Source organism: Phyllobates terribilis, unplaced genomic scaffold (genome assembly GCF_046119375.1).
Source record: "Phyllobates terribilis strain yellow unplaced genomic scaffold, ASM4611937v1 Scaffold_729__1_contigs__length_748246, whole genome shotgun sequence".
NCBI classification, from domain to species: Eukaryota; Metazoa; Chordata; class Amphibia; order Anura; family Dendrobatidae; genus Phyllobates; species Phyllobates terribilis.
This window is the reverse complement of record NW_027363489.1, coordinates 642,950-661,959: the sequence shown is the minus strand read 5'-3', so window position 1 is coordinate 661,959 and position 19,010 is coordinate 642,950. Positions and strand designations below refer to the sequence as shown.

The window sequence follows — 19,010 nt, the reverse complement described above, 5'->3', positions numbered from 1 at the left end:
CTGATTAATTACCTCTCCTGCTGCTGCTGCTGCTGGCTGTCCAGCAGCAGACTGAAGGTGGCTGCTGCTGTGCGCAGGTATATAAAGGCTCAGAGCCTATTATGACACGCGCAGCCAGCGTTCCATTGCCACATTCCGTCTACTGCAGGCGGGATACCTGGATGGCTGAATGTCACTGAGAAGCTCACAGAGACCGCCATAAGCAACAGTTTAAAAGAATGCCACAGACTAATCAACCAAACTTTTTGGGTTGGTTTCTCTTTTATAGTCTGCAGGCATTAAATGAAAGAAGTCAGTGTTCCAGCAGAGGGAGACAACGTTTCAGAAAAGGCATTGTAGCAAACCAAAAAAGAAATTTTAAGCGCAGCAGAGTAACCAGCTCACATACCTGTTAGCTCAGGTGAGTTTAAAAGGCTGCTGTTGATAACAAGGGCATTTGCTAAATAGATGGTGTGTGTGCAACAATATACTGAAAGGTCAATTATATTGTGCAGCTTATCTCACCACCTGTAGTTATTTAGGTGAAAGCTCCAAAATGCTTGCCTAGTATGTCTGTTTATCCAAAAGGAAGTATAGAGGGAGAGCTAGATAGATAGCATTGCATTACATTACATTACATGGCAATGCAATGCACAGTTGCTGAAGTTGAACCAAAATGAGCTTGTCATCTGGCTTCTGCAACTTTTAACATGAAAAATCCAATGAGGAGAAGAAAAGCAAAGCCAAAGAGTCCATCCCAAAATCCGACAAACAAGCAAAATGAACAAAAAGCATTGAATTCAATTCTTTCTGATTTTAGAAACTGCATTAAAGAAGGGGTGCACCGGTCCTGGAGATACTGCAATACCAGGTCAATGCGTGGAGTGGACAGAGCAAGCTCTTTTTCCATCTCCCTGTTCTAAAAATCCATTTAATATATGGTCCCCAGATAGGGGACGTATCAGATATTAAACTGATAAGAACAGATTTTTTGATTGAATATATCTTTTATTAGCACAAAAAATAAGTTAACAGACAGTGTACAGTGCCGCAGCCCAGTACACACAGAATTCTACATCATATTTACATAGCATGAGGATACGACGCACTAACTAGACACATCACACCCCTATGCTACACAAAACACTCAATCTGAAAGAAAAAGCATGTCAATCAATACAGTACGACGAATCGTGATAAGGGATGGGGATTGGGAAAAAGGGGATGGGGAGGGGAAAATCACAGGCCCGAAGCTTTATTGAAAGACAAGACACATAAGAGGAGAGGGGGAGGAGGGGTTTAGTCCTCATCCTCGTCCTCCGGACCGTCCACGATGGAATAGTCTCTGAGCAGGCTGTGGATCAGCCTGCGGCAGTCCTGGATGGACATCCTCTCCCTCCTCAAGATGAGCCGGTTCCTGGCGACCCAAACGGCATCCTTGAAGCAGTTCATAAGGCGCCAAGCCTCCTGGATGGCTCCGACGGTATGAACCCCAGGGAAGAGTCCGTAAAGCACAGAATGGTGCGATAGGCTCGCCCTGGGGACAGAGTTCCTCAGGTCGTCCTCAAGGGCAGTCAACAGGCGCTGTGCAAATCCGCAGTCCCAAAAAGTGTGCAAAGATGTTTCCTCCACGAAGGGGCACCTTGGGCAGTACCGGGTCTTGCACAGGTTCCGGGCATGCATGAATGACCGGACGGGCAGTCCGCCCTGAATCGCCATCCACGACAAGTCCTTGTGCCCGTTGGTCAGCCTGTCAGACGACACATTTGTCCACACAGTCTCCAGCGTGTCCTGGTGAAGTCCTGTGATGTTCTCCACGTCATCCTTGGCTCTGATGAGCTTGTGGATAGTTTTGGGCTTCCACAAGTCGGGCTTGAGTCCCTCCAGTTGATGTTCCCCCACAAATCGAACGACGTCTCCGTAGAACCATGGCGTCGTCCAGTTGTAGGGGAAGGAGCTGTCCCACTTGTCCCAGCCGAGTCGCCTCCAAAGAGGAAGCAGGAAGAAGCGAGACATGGACCTGCCCGCGGAGCCATTCTTGACTTGCAAAGTCCGGCGGACACAATCACACACAAAAGAGGATCGCAGGAGGGTGGGGATATCTGGAACGCCCTTCCCACCCTTGCGAGGCTCCTTGTACATGACGGCCCGCCTGACTCTGTCCATCTTGGATCCCCAGACAAAGTGAAACACTGTCCTGGTAATGGCCCTGCACACAGTGACGTGTGGGGGCCAGGCCTGCGCCGTGTACTGCAAGACGGGCAGGACCTCATTACGCAGGACGAGTGCCTTACCCTCACAAGTGAGGTGTCTGAGGCTCCAGAGTCCGATCCGTTGCTTCACTTTGGCCAAGCGTTCTTGCCAGGACTTGAGGGCCGCTCCTTCCTTCCCGAACCAGACTCCCAGCACCTTGAGGAAATCCGGTTGAATGTTGAAGGGGAAGGGGGCGGAGGAGGCCGGCTGCCAATCCCCGAAGAGCATGGCTTCCGACTTCCTGCAGTTGACTTTGGCCCCTGAAGCCCGGCCGAACCTCTCACACGTCTGGACGAGGGCGTCGACTGAACCACGATCAGCGCAGAAGACGGTGACGTCGTCCATGTAGAGCGAGCACTTGACCTCGTGTCGTCCCGGACCCGGTGCGGTGATCCCTCTGATCTCTCCATTCTGCCGGATAGCCTCTGCGAAGAGTTCTATAACACAAACAAAAAGAAGAGGTGATAGAGGGCAGCCTTGTCTGACCCCAGAGAGGACAGGGAAGGGGTCAGTCTTCCAGCCGTTCACCAACACCGAGCTGTGGATATCAAAATACATCAGACGGACATACGAACAAAACATGTTACCCAAACCTAACCGGTGCAGAGCTCGGCCCATGAACTCGTGGGAAACCCGGTCGAAGGCCTTCTCCTGATCCAAGGAGACCAGGGCCGCGTGTGCGCGGCGGACCTTGATGTACTCGACCGTGTCCCGCACGAGAGCGAGGCTGTCTGCGATGCGACGTCCAGGGATGCCGCAGGTCTGGTCCGGTTTGATGATCCGTCCGATGACAGTCTTAAGTCGTGTCGCCATCGTCTTGGCCAGGATCTTGTAGTCCACGTTGAGCAGAGTGATGGGACGCCAATTCCTCAGGTCGCACCTCTTTCCCTTCGCTTGTACAGGATCATGACCATTCCTTCCCTCAAAGATGGAGGCATTCTACCCTCCACCACCATCTCCTCGTACAGGTCCAACAGGTCCGGACAGATGAGGTCTCCCAGCGCTACATAGAGCTCCGCTGGAAGACCATCACTGCCCGGGGTCCTGCCGGTCCTAAAGGATTTAGCGGCAGAGAGCAATTCGCCCACCATCAGAGGTTTGTCCAAGGCTGCCGTGCCTGCAGGATCAAGATGGTTAGTGATACCTGAAAGGAACTTATCAGCAGCGTCGGGGTCGGTAGTCTTGTGGGAGTAGAGTTCGCTGTAGAAGTCGCTGACGACCCTCATCACGTCCTCCTTCCCACGTCGCATGTTTCCGCTCTCGCCTCGCAGCTCGTTCAGGGGCGTGTGACCGGCATGAAGTTTCCTGAAAAAGAATGAGTTACATTTCTCACCCTTCTCCAGATTCTCCACTTTGGAACGGAAGACGATTCGCTTGGACTCCTCCTCAAAGTGCCTTTTCAGGCTCTTCTTGGTCTCCTCCAGCTCCTCCCTCACGTCCCAGCCGCAGTGAAGAAGGTCCTGCAGCGACCGCAGCTCGCGCTGCAGCCCTCTGAAGTCCCTCCTCTTCTCACACGCCTGTTGTCGACCCTTGGCCTGAAAGAAACAGCGAAACTCAAGTTTAACATATTCCCACCAATCAGAGACTGTTTGGAAGCTACCCTTGTAGGACTGCCACATTGCGTAGGCTGCTCTCAGCTCCTCCACGACTTCATCCTGAGCCAGCAGAGCACAATTCAGCTTCCAGGAGCCGGGGCCGGACGGAAAACCGTCGCCGAGGACACCTTGTAAGTGAATGGCTCTGTGGTCGGAGAAGAAGCAGGGGACCATCGAGTGCCTACTCTGCCTGACTGCCCGAGAGGTGAACACAAAGTCAATCCTGGAGCGGAGTGAGCCATCGGGTCGGCTCCACGAATAGTTCGTGGAGCCTCTCCCCATGGAGCCCACCACGTCCTGAAGAGAGGCCTCGGTTACCATCTCGATGAGCAGCTTGGACGTGATGTCCAACTTGGCAGATGTGCCAGAACTACGACCATCCTCCTCGATGGGGCAGTTGAAATCCCCGGCCATCACTAAGGTCCTGGTGGTGGCAAGCTGAAGCCGCAGGGTCTGGAAAAGCTCCAAACGCTCATTCTTCAGTGGGGACGCATACACGTTGATGAACCTGACAGGTTCTCCTGCCCAGTTGCCATCTACAACAAGAGCCCTGCCGCAGATGAGCTCCTGGACGGACTCAAGCGTGAATGCGCCCCCCCTGATCAGAATTGCGACCCCCGCAGACTTGCAGTCACCCCCACCGGACCAGTAGGATGGACCGTGGGACCACTCCCTGGCCAGATGTTTGAAGGACCTAGAGGAGGGAAGGGAACATTCCTGCAACATATAAACATCACACAACTGGGAAGTAAGGAAGGCATAAATAGTCTGACGTCTGAACTTGTCCTTGATGCTCCTGACATTAATGGAAAATAACTTAATATTAGCCATCATGTAGGGAAAAAAGAAAAAGTTAGCGCAGGCAATACACCTTAGTTACCACTCCGGTCGGGTGGTCCCTCGTCGGTGTTGACTGCTGGTGACGGGATCACCAGCAGGCCCTCTTCCTCCATCTGGTCAAGCAGCGCGGCCTCGATCTCGGCGACCACCAGTTCCTCCTCTTCTGGCTCGGCCACCAGGGTCTCAACCATGTGCTCCATCTCTTCTGGCTCAGGGAGGGTATCCTCCTTTTCGCCTACGAAATCCAGAATCTTCTTTTTGGAGGATTCAGTAGCAGGGCTGTCCTCCACCTTCCTCTTTCCCCGGGTTGGAACTGGGGAGACAAGAAGGGGAAAATCCTCCTCGGAATAGATAGCGGCGGGTGGAGGAAAGGTTAATTCCACCGCTACCATGGTCTGGGGAGGGAGAGTGGCTGCCGGGGCAGGGGAAAGGACACCTGCTGAGGAGTAGGGGAAGGAGGAAGAGGAAGTGGAATCCTCAGCAGGGGTGGCCGGGGTGGGGGGGGATTGGACGGGGGTGGCAGGGGGAGGGATCGAGAGAGGGGTGACAGAACTCTTACCCTCCTTTGACTTTTTCTTCTGCTTCGGAGCTGTTGGGACCGTCGCTGGGGCTTTGGCCACCGACTCCTTGACCGCTTTGGCCTTGGTCGTCTCGGCCTTGGCCGCTGGGGCCTTGGTCGTCGCGTCCTTGACCTTCACAGGCCTGGTCGTCGGGGCCTTGTCCTCCGGAGCTGGGGTCGTCGCAACCACCGATGCCCAGGATCTCTCACGCTTGGGGCAATCCTTGTATAGATGAGCCGCCAGCCCACACAGGTTGCAGGACGTCTTCTTCGGGCAGTCCTTCGAGCTGTGTCCCGTCACTCGACAAATCCTGCAGGCATCCTCCTTGCAGTCCTTCATCTCGTGGCCGTTCTTGCCGCATCTCCTGCAGTTCCGCGGCATGTCCGGGTAATAGATGAGGCCGTAGGAGTTGCCCAGGGAGAATGTCGGGGGCAGGTGCCGAAGTCCGTCTGAGTACGCCAGGTCCCTGTGAAGTCTAACGGTCACCGACCACTTACCTGTCCAGAAGCCGAGTCCATTCAGGATGTGAGAGGGTTCCTTCACAACCAAACAGAAGCGTCTCAGGAAGGTACAGATGTCTTGGCCTGGGGTGTGCGGGTTGCGCATGGAGACCGTGATCCTCCTTTCGTCCCTCTGGATAGGGCAGCTACCTGTAAAGGCAGAGAAAGAATTATCCGGTCCTTTTGCGCTTACCATTTCCCAGAACCTCCTGCAGGTGTTCACAGTGGCGAAGGTGACGAAGAAGATCCCCGTCAAGAAGGTCTGGATGCTGAGGGTGTCCGACCTGGAGAAGCCTCGATCCAGCAGCATCTTCTGGCAGAACACGTCCGAGGACATGTCCGGCACCCTCCCATCCACTTCCTTCAGCTTCAGGGCCACCGTCTGCCGCATCCATGGCTCCAGGGCTGGAGCTTCGTGGCGGGGCTTCTGGTTTCCCTTCTGCTGGCCAGTCGTGGAGGCAGAGTCCTTGGGGTCAGAATCGGCTCCTGGCTGGGCCCTCCTGGCTGTCCCCTGCTCCAGGCTCTTCTTTTCAGCCTTCCTCGCAGCGCTTGCCATGGCTTTCCTCCTGCAGTTACTTCTTGGAGCTGGATCTGGAACTCTTCCCGGAATGGGTGGAGCTATGCAGATTCTTCTCCCGTCGTGTTCTGGACAAATTCCCCGAAAGGTCTTTGTCTCGATGATTTTCTTCCTCGAAGATTCCACAGGACAGCCCGATTCTTCTCCGAGTCTTCGTCTTCTTCTGGATTCTTTAGAGCTTCTTCCTCCCACCGATATCCGCCTTCCTTCTCCGATGTCAGCTGGGCTCCGAAGCTCTTCTCCTTCCGAGTTCGATCGCTCTCGTCAAGTGTAGATCGTAGCTCTTGTGTTCTTAAAAGAACAGATACTACACTTGATCTTAGCCAAAAGGCCGAGAAGCGATAACCAGAATTGGTTTCCGACTACGGTGCCACCCAAGGATTCTGAAAAGTCCATTTGTGGAGATGGCCACCTGGACTCCCGTTAAGAAGACATGCTGTCAACCTCTAGATCCCTCACATGCCTGCACTTTTTGGCTTGCTGCTGCTGCAATCCACGCGTTTTAGATCTGCATAACTCCACCTCTTTTAGCACAGTACCCTCAACCCCCGGCTGTTCCCACCCGCCTCAACACCGTTGGAAGGGAGGAGAACCAATTAAGGCGGGGGGGGGGGGTGGAACGAGCAGCTGTCTACCCTTAGCAGGAGGGTTGCTGATTAATTACCTCTCCTGCTGCTGCTGCTGCTGGCTGTCCAGCAGCAGACTGAAGGTGGCTGCTGCTGTGCGCAGGTATATAAAGGCTCAGAGCCTATTATGACACGCGCAGCCAGCGTTCCATTGCCACATTCCGTCTACTGCAGGCGGGATACCTGGATGGCTGAATGTCACTGAGAAGCTCACAGAGACCGCCATAAGCAACAGTTTAAAAGAATGCCACAGACTAATCAACCAAACTTTTTGGGTTGGTTTCTCTTTTATAGTCTGCAGGCATTAAATGAAAGAAGTCAGTGTTCCAGCAGAGGGAGACAACGTTTCAGAAAAGGCATTGTAGCAAACCAAAAAAGAAATTTTAAGCGCAGCAGAGTAACCAGCTCACATACCTGTTAGCTCAGGTGAGTTTAAAAGGCTGCTGTTGATAACAAGGGCATTTGCTAAATAGATGGTGTGTGTGCAACAATATACTGAAAGGTCAATTATATTGTGCAGCTTATCTCACCACCTGTAGTTATTTAGGTGAAAGCTCCAAAATGCTTGCCTAATATGTCTGTTTATCCAAAAGGAAGTATAGAGGGAGAGCTAGATAGATAGCATTGCATTACATTACATTACATGGCAATGCAATGCACAGTTGCTGAAGTTGAACCAAAATGAGCTTGTCATCTGGCTTCTGCAACTTTTAACATGAAAAATCCAATGAGGAGAAGAAAAGCAAAGCCAAAGAGTCCATCCCAAAATCCGACAAACAAGCAAAATGAACAAAAAGCATTGAATTCAATTCTTTCTGATTTTAGAAACTGCATTAAAGAAGGGGTGCACCGGTCCTGGAGATACTGCAATACCAGGTCAATGCGTGGAGTGGACAGAGCAAGCTCTTTTTCCATCTCCCTGTTCTAAAAATCCATTTAATATATGGTCCCCAGATAGGGGACGTATCAGATATTAAACTGATAAGAACAGATACTACACTTGATCTTAGCCAAAAGGCCGAGAAGCGATAACCAGATTTGGTTTCCGACTACGGTGCCACCCAAGGATTCTGAAAAGTCCATTTGTGGAGATGGCCACCTGGACTCCCGTTAAGAAGACATGCTGTCAACCTCTAGATCCCTCACATGCCTGCACTTTTCGGCTTGCTGCTGCTGCAATCCACGCGTTTTAGATCTGCATAACTCCACCTCTTTTAGCACAGTACCCTCAACCCCCGGCTGTTCCCACCCGCCTCAACACCGTTGGAAGGGAGGAGAACCAATAAAGGCGGGGGGGGGGGTGGAACGAGCAGCTGTCTACCCTTAGCAGGAGGGTTGCTGATTAATTACCTCTCCTGCTGCTGCTGCTGCTGGCTGTCCAGCAGCAGACTGAAGGTGGCTGCTGCTGTGCGCAGGTATATAAAGGCTCAGAGCCTATTATGACACGCGCAGCCAGCGTTCCATTGCCACATTCCGTCTACTGCAGGCGGGATACCTGGATGGCTGAATGTCACTGAGAAGCTCACAGAGACCGCCATAAGCAACAGTTTAAAAGAATGCCACAGACTAATCAACCAAAATTTTTGGGTTGGTTTCTCTTTTATAGTCTGCAGGCATTAAATGAAAGAAGTCAGTGTTCCAGCAGAGGGAGACAACGTTTCAGAAAAGGCATTGTAGCAAACCAAAAAAGAAATTTTAAGCGCAGCAGAGTAACCAGCTCACATACCTGTTAGCTCATGTGAGTTTAAAAGGCTGCTGTTGATAACAAGGGCATTTGCTAAATAGATGGTGTGTGTGCAACAATATACTGAAAGGTCAATTATATTGTGCAGCTTATCTCACCACCTGTAGTTATTTAGGTGAAAGCTCCAAAATGCTTGCCTAATATGTCTGTTTATCCAAAAGGAAGTATAGAGGGAGAGCTAGATAGATAGCATTGCATTACATTACATTACATGGCAATGCAATGCACAGTTGCTGAAGTTGAACCAAAATGAGCTTGTCATCTGGCTTCTGCAACTTTTAACATGAAAAATCCAATGAGGAGAAGAAAAGCAAAGCCAAAGAGTCCATCCCAAAATCCGACAAACAAGCAAAATGAACAAAAAGCATTGAATTCAATTCTTTCTGATTTTAGAAACTGCATTAAAGAAGGGGTGCACCGGTCCTGGAGATACTGCAATACCAGGTCAATGCGTGGAGTGGACAGAGCAAGCTCTTTTTCCATCTCCCTGTTCTAAAAATCCATTTAATATATGGTCCCCAGATAGGGGACCTATCAGATATTAAACTGATAAGAACAGATACTACACTTGATCTTAGCCAAAAGGCCGAGAAGCGATAACCAGAATTGGTTTCCGACTACGGTGCCACCCAAGGATTCTGAAAAGTCCATTTGTGGAGATGGCCACCTGGACTCCCGTTAAGAAGACATGCTGTCAACCTCTAGATCCCTCACATGCCTGCACTTTTCGGCTTGCTGCTGCTGCAATCCACGCGTTTTAGATCTGCATAACTCCACCTCTTTTAGCACAGTACCCTCAACCCCCGGCTGTTCCCACCCGCCTCAACACCGTTGGAAGGGAGGAGAACCAATTAAGGCGGGGGGGGGGGTGGAACGAGCAGCTGTCTACCCTTAGCAGGAGGGTTGCTGATTAATTACCTCTCCTGCTGCTGCTGCTGCTGGCTGTCCAGCAGCAGACTGAAGGTGGCTGCTGCTGTGCGCAGGTATATAAAGGCTCAGAGCCTATTATGACACGCGCAGCCAGCGTTCCATTGCCACATTCCGTCTACTGCAGGCGGGATACCTGGATGGCTGAATGTCACTGAGAAGCTCACAGAGACCGCCATAAGCAACAGTTTAAAAGAATGCCACAGACTAATCAACCAAACTTTTTGGGTTGGTTTCTCTTTTATAGTCTGCAGGCATTAAATGAAAGAAGTCAGTGTTCCAGCAGAGGGAGACAACGTTTCAGAAAAGGCATTGTAGCAAACCAAAAAAGAAATTTTAAGCGCAGCAGAGTAACCAGCTCACATACCTGTTAGCTCAGGTGAGTTTAAAAGGCTGCTGTTGATAACAAGGGCATTTGCTAAATAGATGGTGTGTGTGCAACAATATACTGAAAGGTCAATTATATTGTGCAGCTTATCTCACCACCTGTAGTTATTTAGGTGAAAGCTCCAAAATGCTTGCCTAATATGTCTGTTTATCCAAAAGGAAGTATAGAGGGAGAGCTAGATAGATAGCATTGCATTACATTACATTACATGGCAATGCAATGCACAGCTGCTGAAGTTGAACCAAAATGAGCTTGTCATCTGGCTTCTGCAACTTTTAACATGAAAAATCCAATGAGGAGAAGAAAAGCAAAGCCAAAGAGTCCATCCCAAAATCCGACAAACAAGCAAAATGAACAAAAAGCATTGAATTCAATTCTTTCTGATTTTAGAAACTGCATTAAAGAAGGGGTGCACAGGTCCTGGAGATACTGCAATACCAGGTCAATGCGTGGAGTGGACAGAGCAAGCTCTTTTTCCATCTCCCTGTTCTAAAAATCCATTTAATATATGGTCCCCAGATAGGGGACCTATCAGATATTAAACTGATAAGAACAGATACTACACTTGATCTTAGCCAAAAGGCCGAGAAGCGATAACCAGAATTGGTTTCCGACTACGGTGCCACCCAAGGATTCTGAAAAGTCCATTTGTGGAGATGGCCACCTGGACTCCCGTTAAGAAGACATGCTGTCAACCTCTAGATCCCTCACATGCCTGCGCTTTTCGGCTTGCTGCTGCTGCAATCCACGCGTTTTAGATCTGCATAACTCCACCTCTTTTAGCACAGTACCCTCAACCCCCGGCTGTTCCCACCCGCCTCAACACCGTTGGAAGGGAGGAGAACCAATTAAGGCGGGGGGGGGGGTGGAACGAGCAGCTGTCTACCCTTAGCAGGAGGGTTGCTGATTAATTACCTCTCCTGCTGCTGCTGCTGGCTGTCCAGCAGCAGACTGAAGGTGGCTGCTGCTGTGCGCAGGTATATAAAGGCTCAGAGCCTATTATGACACGCGCAGCCAGCGTTCCATTGCCACATTCCGTCTACTGCAGGCGGGATACCTGGATGGCTGAATGTCACTGAGAAGCTCACAGAGACCGCCATAAGCAACAGTTTAAAAGAATGCCACAGACTAATCAACCAAACTTTTTGGGTTGGTTTCTCTTTTATAGTCTGCAGGCATTAAATGAAAGAAGTCAGTGTTCCAGCAGAGGGAGACAACGTTTCAGAAAAGGCATTGTAGCAAACCAAAAAAGAAATTTTAAGCGCAGCAGAGTAACCAGCTCACATACCTGTTAGCTCAGGTGAGTTTAAAAGGCTGCTGTTGATAACAAGGGCATTTGCTAAATAGATGGTGTGTGTGCAACAATATACTGAAAGGTCAATTATATTGTGCAGCTTATCTCACCACCTGTAGTTATTTAGGTGAAAGCTCCAAAATGCTTGCCTAATATGTCTGTTTATCCAAAAGGAAGTATAGAGGGAGAGCTAGATAGATAGCATTGCATTACATTACATTACATGGCAATGCAATGCACAGTTGCTGAAGTTGAACCAAAATGAGCTTGTCATCTGGCTTCTGCAACTTTTAACATGAAAAATCCAATGAGGAGAAGAAAAGCAAAGCCAAAGAGTCCATCCCAAAATCCGACAAACAAGCAAAATGAACAAAAAGCATTGAATTCAATTCTTTCTGATTTTAGAAACTGCATTAAAGAAGGGGTGCACCGGTCCTGGAGATACTGCAATACCAGGTCAATGCGTGGAGTGGACAGAGCAAGCTCTTTTTCCATCTCCCTGTTCTAAAAATCCATTTAATATATGGTCCCCAGATAGGGGACGTATCAGATATTAAACTGATAAGAACAGATACTACACTTGATCTTAGCCAAAAGGCCGAGAAGCGATAACCAGAATTGGTTTCCGACTACGGTGCCACCCAAGGATTCTGAAAAGTCCATTTGTGGAGATGGCCACCTGGACTCCCGTTAAGAAGACATGCTGTCAACATCTAGATCCCTCACATGCCTGCACTTTTCGGCTTGCTGCTGCTTCAATCCACGCGTTTTAGATCTGCATAACTCCACCTCTTTTAGCACAGTACCCTTAACCCCCGGCTGTTCCCACCCGCCTCAACACCGTTGGAAGGGAGGAGAACCAATTAAGGCGGGGGGGGGGGTGGAACGAGCAGCTGTCTACCCTTAGCAGGAGGGTTGCTGATTAATTACCTCTCCTGCTGCTGCTGCTGCTGGCTGTCCAGCAGCAGACTGAAGGTGGCTGCTGCTGTGCGCAGGTATATAAAGGCTCAGAGCCTATTATGACACGCGCAGCCAGCGTTCCATTGCCACATTCCGTCTACTGCAGGCGGGATACCTGGATGGCTGAATGTCACTGAGAAGCTCACAGAGACCGCCATAAGCAACAGTTTAAAAGAATGCCACAGACTAATCAACCAAACTTTTTGGGTTGGTTTCTCTTTTATAGTCTGCAGGCATTAAATGAAAGAAGTCAGTGTTCCAGCAGAGGGAGACAACGTTTCAGAAAAGGCATTGTAGCAAACCAAAAAAGAAATTTTAAGCGCAGCAGAGTAACCAGCTCACATACCTGTTAGCTCAGGTGAGTTTAAAAGGCTGCTGTTGATAACAAGGGCATTTGCTAAATAGATGGTGTGTGTGCAACAATATACTGAAAGGTCAATTATATTGTGCAGCTTATCTCACCACCTGTAGTTATTTAGGTGAAAGCTCCAAAATGCTTGCCTAATATGTCTGTTTATCCAAAAGGAAGTATAGAGGGAGAGCTAGATAGATAGCATTGCATTACATTACATTACATGGCAATGCAATGCACAGTTGCTGAAGTTGAACCAAAATGAGCTTGTCATCTGGCTTCTGCAACTTTTAACATGAAAAATCCAATGAGGAGAAGAAAAGCAAAGCCAAAGAGTCCATCCCAAAATCCGACAAACAAGCAAAATGAACAAAAAGCATTGAATTCAATTCTTTCTGATTTTAGAAACTGCATTAAAGAAGGGGTGCACCGGTCCTGGAGATACTGCAATACCAGGTCAATGCGTGGAGTGGACAGAGCAAGCTCTTTTTCCATCTCCCTGTTCTAAAAATCCATTTAATATATGGTCCCCAGATAGGGGACGTATCAGATATTAAACTGATAAGAACAGATACTACACTTGATCTTAGCCAAAAGGCCGAGAAGCGATAACCAGAATTGGTTTCCGACTACGGTGCCACCCAAGGATTCTGAAAAGTCCATTTGTGGAGATGGCCACCTGGACTCCCGTTAAGAAGACATGCTGTCAACCTCTAGATCCCTCACATGCCTGCACTTTTCGGCCTGCTGCTGCTGCAATCCACGCGTTTTAGATCTGCATAACTCCACCTCTTTTAGCACAGTACCCTCAACCCCCGGCTGTTCCCACCCGCCTCAACACCGTTGGAAGGGAGGAGAAATAATTAAGGCGGGGGGGGGGGTGGAACGAGCAGCTGTCTACCCTTAGCAGGAGGGTTGCTGATTAATTACCTCTCCTGCTGCTGCTGCTGCTGGCTGTCCAGCAGCAGACTGAAGGTGGCTGCTGCTGTGCGCAGGTATATAAAGGCTCAGAGCCTATTATGACACGCGCAGCCAGCGTTCCATTGCCACATTCCGTCTACTGCAGGCGGGATACCTGGATGGCTGAATGTCACTGAGAAGCTCACAGAGACCGCCATAAGCAACAGTTTAAAAGAATGCCACAGACTAATCAACCAAACTTTTTGGGTTGGTTTCTCTTTTATAGTCTGCAGGCATTAAATGAAAGAAGTCAGTGTTCCAGCAGAGGGAGACAACGTTTCAGAAAAGGCATTGTAGCAAACCAAAAAAGAAATTTTAAGCGCAGCAGAGTAACCAGCTCACATACCTGTTAGCTCAGGTGAGTTTAAAAGGCTGCTGTTGATAACAAGGGCATTTGCTAAATAGATGGTGTGTGTGCAACAATATACTGAAAGGTCAATTATATTGTGCAGCTTATCTCACCACCTGTAGTTATTTAGGTGAAAGCTCCAAAATGCTTGCCTAATATGTCTGTTTATCCAAAAGGAAGTATAGAGGGAGAGCTAGATAGATTGCATTGCATTACATTACATTACATGGCAATGCAATGCACAGTTGCTGAAGTTGAACCAAAATGAGCTTGTCATCTGGCTTCTGCAACTTTTAACATGAAAAATCCAATGAGGAGAAGAAAAGCAAAGCCAAAGAGTCCATCCCAAAATCCGACAAACAAGCAAAATGAACAAAAAGCATTGAATTCAATTCTTTCTGATTTTAGAAACTGCATTAAAGAAGGGGTGCACCGGTCCTGGAGATACTGCAATACCAGGTCAATGCGTGGAGTGGACAGAGCAAGCTCTTTTTCCATCTCCCTGTTCTAAAAATCCATTTAATATATGGTCCCCAGATAGGGGACGTATCAGATATTAAACTGATAAGAACAGATACTACACTTGATCTTAGCCAAAAGGCCGAGAAGCGATAACCAGAATTGGTTTCCGACTACGGTGCCACCCAAGGATTCTGAAAAGTCCATTTGTGGAGATGGCCACCTGGACTCCCGTTAAGAAGACATGCTGTCAACCTCTAGATCCCTCACATGCCTGCACTTTTTGGCTTGCTGCTGCTGCAATCCACGCGTTTTAGATCTGCATAACTCCACCTCTTTTAGCACAGTACCCTCAACCCCCGGCTGTTCCCACCCGCCTCAACACCGTTGGAAGGGAGGAGAACCAATTAAGGCGGGGGGGGGGGGTGGAACGAGCAGCTGTCTACCCTTAGCAGGAGGGTTGCTGATTAATTATCTCTCCTGCTGCTGCTGCTGCTGGCTGTCCAGCAGCAGACTGAAGGTGGCTGCTGCTGTGCGCAGGTATATAAAGGCTCAGAGCCTATTATGACACGCGCAGCCAGCGTTCCATTGCCACATTCCGTCTACTGCAGGCGGGATACCTGGATGGCTGAATGTCACTGAGAAGCTCACAGAGACCGCCATAAGCAACAGTTTAAAAGAATGCCACAGACTAATCAACCAAACTTTTTGGGTTGGTTTCTCTTTTATAGTCTGCAGGCATTAAATGAAAGAAGTCAGTGTTCCAGCAGAGGGAGACAACGTTTCAGAAAAGGCATTGTAGCAAACCAAAAAAGAAATTTTAAGCGCAGCAGAGTAACCAGCTCACATACCTGTTAGCTCAGGTGAGTTTAAAAGGCTGCTGTTGATAACAAGGGCATTTGCTAAATAGATGGTGTGTGTGCAACAATATACTGAAAGGTCAATTATATTGTGCAGCTTATCTCACCACCTGTAGTTATTTAGGTGAAAGCTCCAAAATGCTTGCCTAATATGTCTGTTTATCCAAAAGGAAGTATAGAGGGAGAGCTAGATAGATAGCATTGCATTACATTACATTACATGGCAATGCAATGCACAGTTGCTGAAGTTGAACCAAAATGAGCTTGTCATCTGGCTTCTGCAACTTTTAACATGAAAAATCCAATGAGGAGAAGAAAAGCAAAGCCAAAGAGTCCATCCCAAAATCCGACAAACAAGCAAAATGAACAAAAAGCATTGAATTCAATTCTTTCTGATTTTAGAAACTGCATTAAAGAAGGGGTGCACCGGTCCTGGAGATACTGCAATACCAGGTCAATGCGTGGAGTGGACAGAGCAAGCTCTTTTTCCATCTCCCTGTTCTAAAAATCCATTTAATATATGGTCCCCAGATAGGGGACGTATCAGATATTAAACTGATAAGAACAGATACTACACTTGATCTTAGCCAAAAGGCCGAGAAGCGATAACCAGAATTGGTTTCCGACTACGGTGCCACCCAAGGATTCTGAAAAGTCCATTTGTGGAGATGGCCACCTGGACTCCCGTTAAGAAGACATGCTGTCAACCTCTAGATCCCTCACATGCCTGCACTTTTCGGCTTGCTGCTGCTGCAATCCACGCGTTTTAGATCTGCATAACTCCACCTCTTTTAGCACAGTACCCTCAACCCCCGGCTGTTCCCACCCGCCTCAACACCGTTGGAAGGGAGGAGAACCAATTAAGGCGGGGGGGGGGTGGAACGAGCAGCTGTCTACCCTTAGCAGGAGGGTTGCTGATTAATTACCTCTCCTGCTGCTGCTGCTGCTGCTGGCTGTCCAGCAGCAGACTGAAGGTGGCTGCTGCTGTGCGCAGGTATATAAAAGCTCAGAGCCTATTATGACACGCGCAGCCAGCGTTCCATTGCCACATTCCGTCTACTGCAGGCGGGATACCTGGATGGCTGAATGTCACTGAGAAGCTCACAGAGACCGCCATAAGCAACAGTTTAAAAGAATGCCACAGACTAATCAACCAAACTTTTTGGGTTGGTTTCTCTTTTATAGTCTGCAGGCATTAAATGAAAGAAGTCAGTGTTCCAGCAGAGGGAGACAACGTTTCAGAAAAGGCATTGTAGCAAACCAAAAAAGAAATTTTAAGCGCAGCAGAGTAACCAGCTCACATACCTGTTAGCTCAGGTGAGTTTAAAAGGCTGCTGTTGATAACAAGGGCATTTGCTAAATAGATGGTGTGTGTGCAACAATATACTGAAAGGTCAATTATATTGTGCAGCTTATCTCACCACCTGTAGTTATTTAGGTGAAAGCTCCAAAATGCTTGCCTAATATGTCTGTTTATCCAAAAGGAAGTATAGAGGGAGAGCTAGATAGATAGCATTGCATTACATTACATTACATGGCAATGCAATGCACAGTTGCTGAAGTTGAACCAAAATGAGCTTGTCATCTGGCTTCTGCAACTTTTAACATGAAAAATCCAATGAGGAGAAGAAAAGCAAAGCCAAAGAGTCCATCCCAAAATCCGACAAACAAGCAAAATGAACAAAAAGCATTGAATTCAATTCTTTCTGATTTTAGAAACTGCATTAAAGAAGGGGTGCACCGGTCCTGGAGATACTGCAATACCAGGTCAATGCGTGGAGTGGACAGAGCAAGCTCTTTTTCCATCTCCCTGTTCTAAAAATCCATTTAATATATGGTCCCCAGATAGGGGACGTATCAGATATTAAACTGATAAGAACAGATTTTTTTGACTTGGAATGTACCCAAACATAGGCACACCCGTTTATTGGATAAAACTTAATTACAATACATTAGATATGAACATAAAATCATTACATTTTAAAATACATTCGTACATAAATTGATTTCAGTTCAATAAGGCAATAAAATTACATTAAAATACAGACAATGTGTTTAGATTGCTGTGTTCCATTCTTTTACCAGCCATTGTTTTGATAAAATTACATTTCTCTTTTTATCCAATAAATAATACATATACATTTCACTGAAAGCCAACTCTAAAACATCTTTCACAGATAAAACATCGTGTTTAAAAAGAAGGATGTTCCTGGCCTTCCATAGAGCTTCTTTGATGGTACTGATTGTCTTCCATGCGATGATCCTCTTGCTGGCGTTGGGGCACTCCACACGACCAAATAAGACAGTTTCAAAAGTAAGATCCTTAATGTTTGTCATTTTTTGAAGCAAGGGAAATATTGTAGTCCATGTTTGTCGTGCAAAGTGACAAGTCCATAAAACATGTAAAACAGTCTCATCTCCGAGGCATCTTTGTCTTGGACATCTGGCAGTTCTCACGAGTCCTCTTCGGTGTTGGAATGCCCGACATGGAAGACAATCATGCACACAGCTCCAGGCCAGGTCCTTCTGGGAATTAAAAAGATAGGGTTCATTAATAACTTTCCATATGTCAGTACATTTATTATCATTAAAATTCCCAATCTGTACAATTGATTCCTTTTGTTTGAAACCATTTAAAATCATTTTGCTATCTCTTAAGTCTTCTGCACTTTTCCCTTTTAAGTCATACGTGTTTACAATAGTTCCTAAAATCTTATAGCTTTCTGGTGTATTAAGAGCATATGGGGAACTTAAAACTGTTTCAAACCATCCATGACGTTTCATAAAATAACCTGTGTTAAAACGGATAAAATATGACCAATAACTATTTTTCGACAGTGCATTAAAACATAAAACAAAAAATCTTATTAAAACAAAAGCTCTAAAATCGGGGAAATCTTTACCGCCTTTCTCTTTAGGCTTGACCACTAACTCTCTTTTCAATTTCTCCATCTTGGAGCTCCAGAAAAAAGTGAAACAAGCTTTGATTATTTTCGTAAAGGTATGTGTGGGGGGGGGGGGACACCAAACTTAAGTACAATAACAAAGGCACAATTACCATTTTTATAACTAGTACCTTCCCTTCCATTGTTAATTTCCTCAACCTCCACATACATAGTTTTTGATTTACCTTTTGTGCCACAAGATCCCAGCTTTCTTTACCTTTGTTTGTTTCGTTAAAAATCACACCTAGAATCTTTACAGAGTCACATTCAGGAACCGGTACATCATTTAAAATCATATTCCCCACATTTAAAATACAGCTTTTATTAAAATTTACTTTAAAACCAGATCCACCACAGAAGTATTCCACTTGCCGTAGTGTTTTCCGGATAGACAGGGCATCTTTACATGTTATGGCTACATCATCCATATATCCAGTAACTTTTGCTTCTAGCCCTCCCCCACCTGGCAAATGGACGCCTCGGATTTGCTTGTCTCTCCTTAAGACACTGAGTAGGGGTTCAAGGGCACAAATAAATAACAAGGGGGACAGAGGGCAACCTTGTTTTACACCAGAATTTAAAAACACATCACTTGTCTTAAAACCATTTACTAAAACCTTACTAGTGCAACCATGATAAAATGCTTTGAGAGAGCATAAAAAACCTTCTGGTATACCCATTTTAGCTAAAACATTAAAAAGGAATTGGTGTGACACTCTATCAAATGCTTTTTCAAAGTCGAGAGACAGGACCGCCAGCTTATTTCCCCTCGACTTTGTGTCATCTATTACATCTTTGATTAGATTCAAATTTTCCCAAACACTCCTTCCTGGTATGCCACA

At 47.3% G+C, this 19,010-nt stretch overlaps 8 non-coding genes and 2 pseudogenes across 8 annotated transcripts; all 10 read right to left on the bottom strand.

Moving 5' to 3' along the window:
- Positions 1 to 813: 813 nt before the first annotated feature.
- LOC141237383 (U2 spliceosomal RNA) lies at positions 814 to 1,006 on the bottom strand. Its single transcript, XR_012302936.1, has one exon. It is a non-coding gene; the product is annotated as a U2 spliceosomal RNA (small nuclear RNA).
- Positions 1,007 to 6,569: 5,563 nt separating this feature from the next.
- On the bottom strand, positions 6,570 to 6,647 carry LOC141236859 (U2 spliceosomal RNA; annotated as a pseudogene).
- Positions 6,648 to 7,769: 1,122 nt separating this feature from the next.
- LOC141237185 (U2 spliceosomal RNA) lies at positions 7,770 to 7,960 on the bottom strand. The gene has a single exon (XR_012302744.1). It is a non-coding gene; the product is annotated as a U2 spliceosomal RNA (small nuclear RNA).
- Positions 7,961 to 9,081: 1,121 nt separating this feature from the next.
- Positions 9,082 to 9,272, bottom strand: LOC141237261 (U2 spliceosomal RNA). The gene has a single exon (XR_012302817.1). It is a non-coding gene; the product is annotated as a U2 spliceosomal RNA (small nuclear RNA).
- Positions 9,273 to 10,393: 1,121 nt separating this feature from the next.
- LOC141237292 (U2 spliceosomal RNA) lies at positions 10,394 to 10,584 on the bottom strand. Its single transcript, XR_012302849.1, has one exon. It is a non-coding gene; the product is annotated as a U2 spliceosomal RNA (small nuclear RNA).
- Positions 10,585 to 11,702: 1,118 nt separating this feature from the next.
- LOC141237184 (U2 spliceosomal RNA) lies at positions 11,703 to 11,893 on the bottom strand. Its single transcript, XR_012302743.1, has one exon. It is a non-coding gene; the product is annotated as a U2 spliceosomal RNA (small nuclear RNA).
- Positions 11,894 to 13,014: 1,121 nt separating this feature from the next.
- On the bottom strand, positions 13,015 to 13,205 carry LOC141237182 (U2 spliceosomal RNA). The gene has a single exon (XR_012302741.1). It is a non-coding gene; the product is annotated as a U2 spliceosomal RNA (small nuclear RNA).
- A 1,121-nt stretch (positions 13,206 to 14,326) lies between these two features.
- LOC141237181 (U2 spliceosomal RNA) lies at positions 14,327 to 14,517 on the bottom strand. Its single transcript, XR_012302740.1, has one exon. It is a non-coding gene; the product is annotated as a U2 spliceosomal RNA (small nuclear RNA).
- Positions 14,518 to 15,639: 1,122 nt separating this feature from the next.
- LOC141237180 (U2 spliceosomal RNA) lies at positions 15,640 to 15,830 on the bottom strand. The gene has a single exon (XR_012302739.1). It is a non-coding gene; the product is annotated as a U2 spliceosomal RNA (small nuclear RNA).
- A 1,123-nt stretch (positions 15,831 to 16,953) lies between these two features.
- On the bottom strand, positions 16,954 to 17,123 carry LOC141236837 (U2 spliceosomal RNA; annotated as a pseudogene).
- Between the last annotated feature and the right edge of the window lie 1,887 nt (positions 17,124 to 19,010).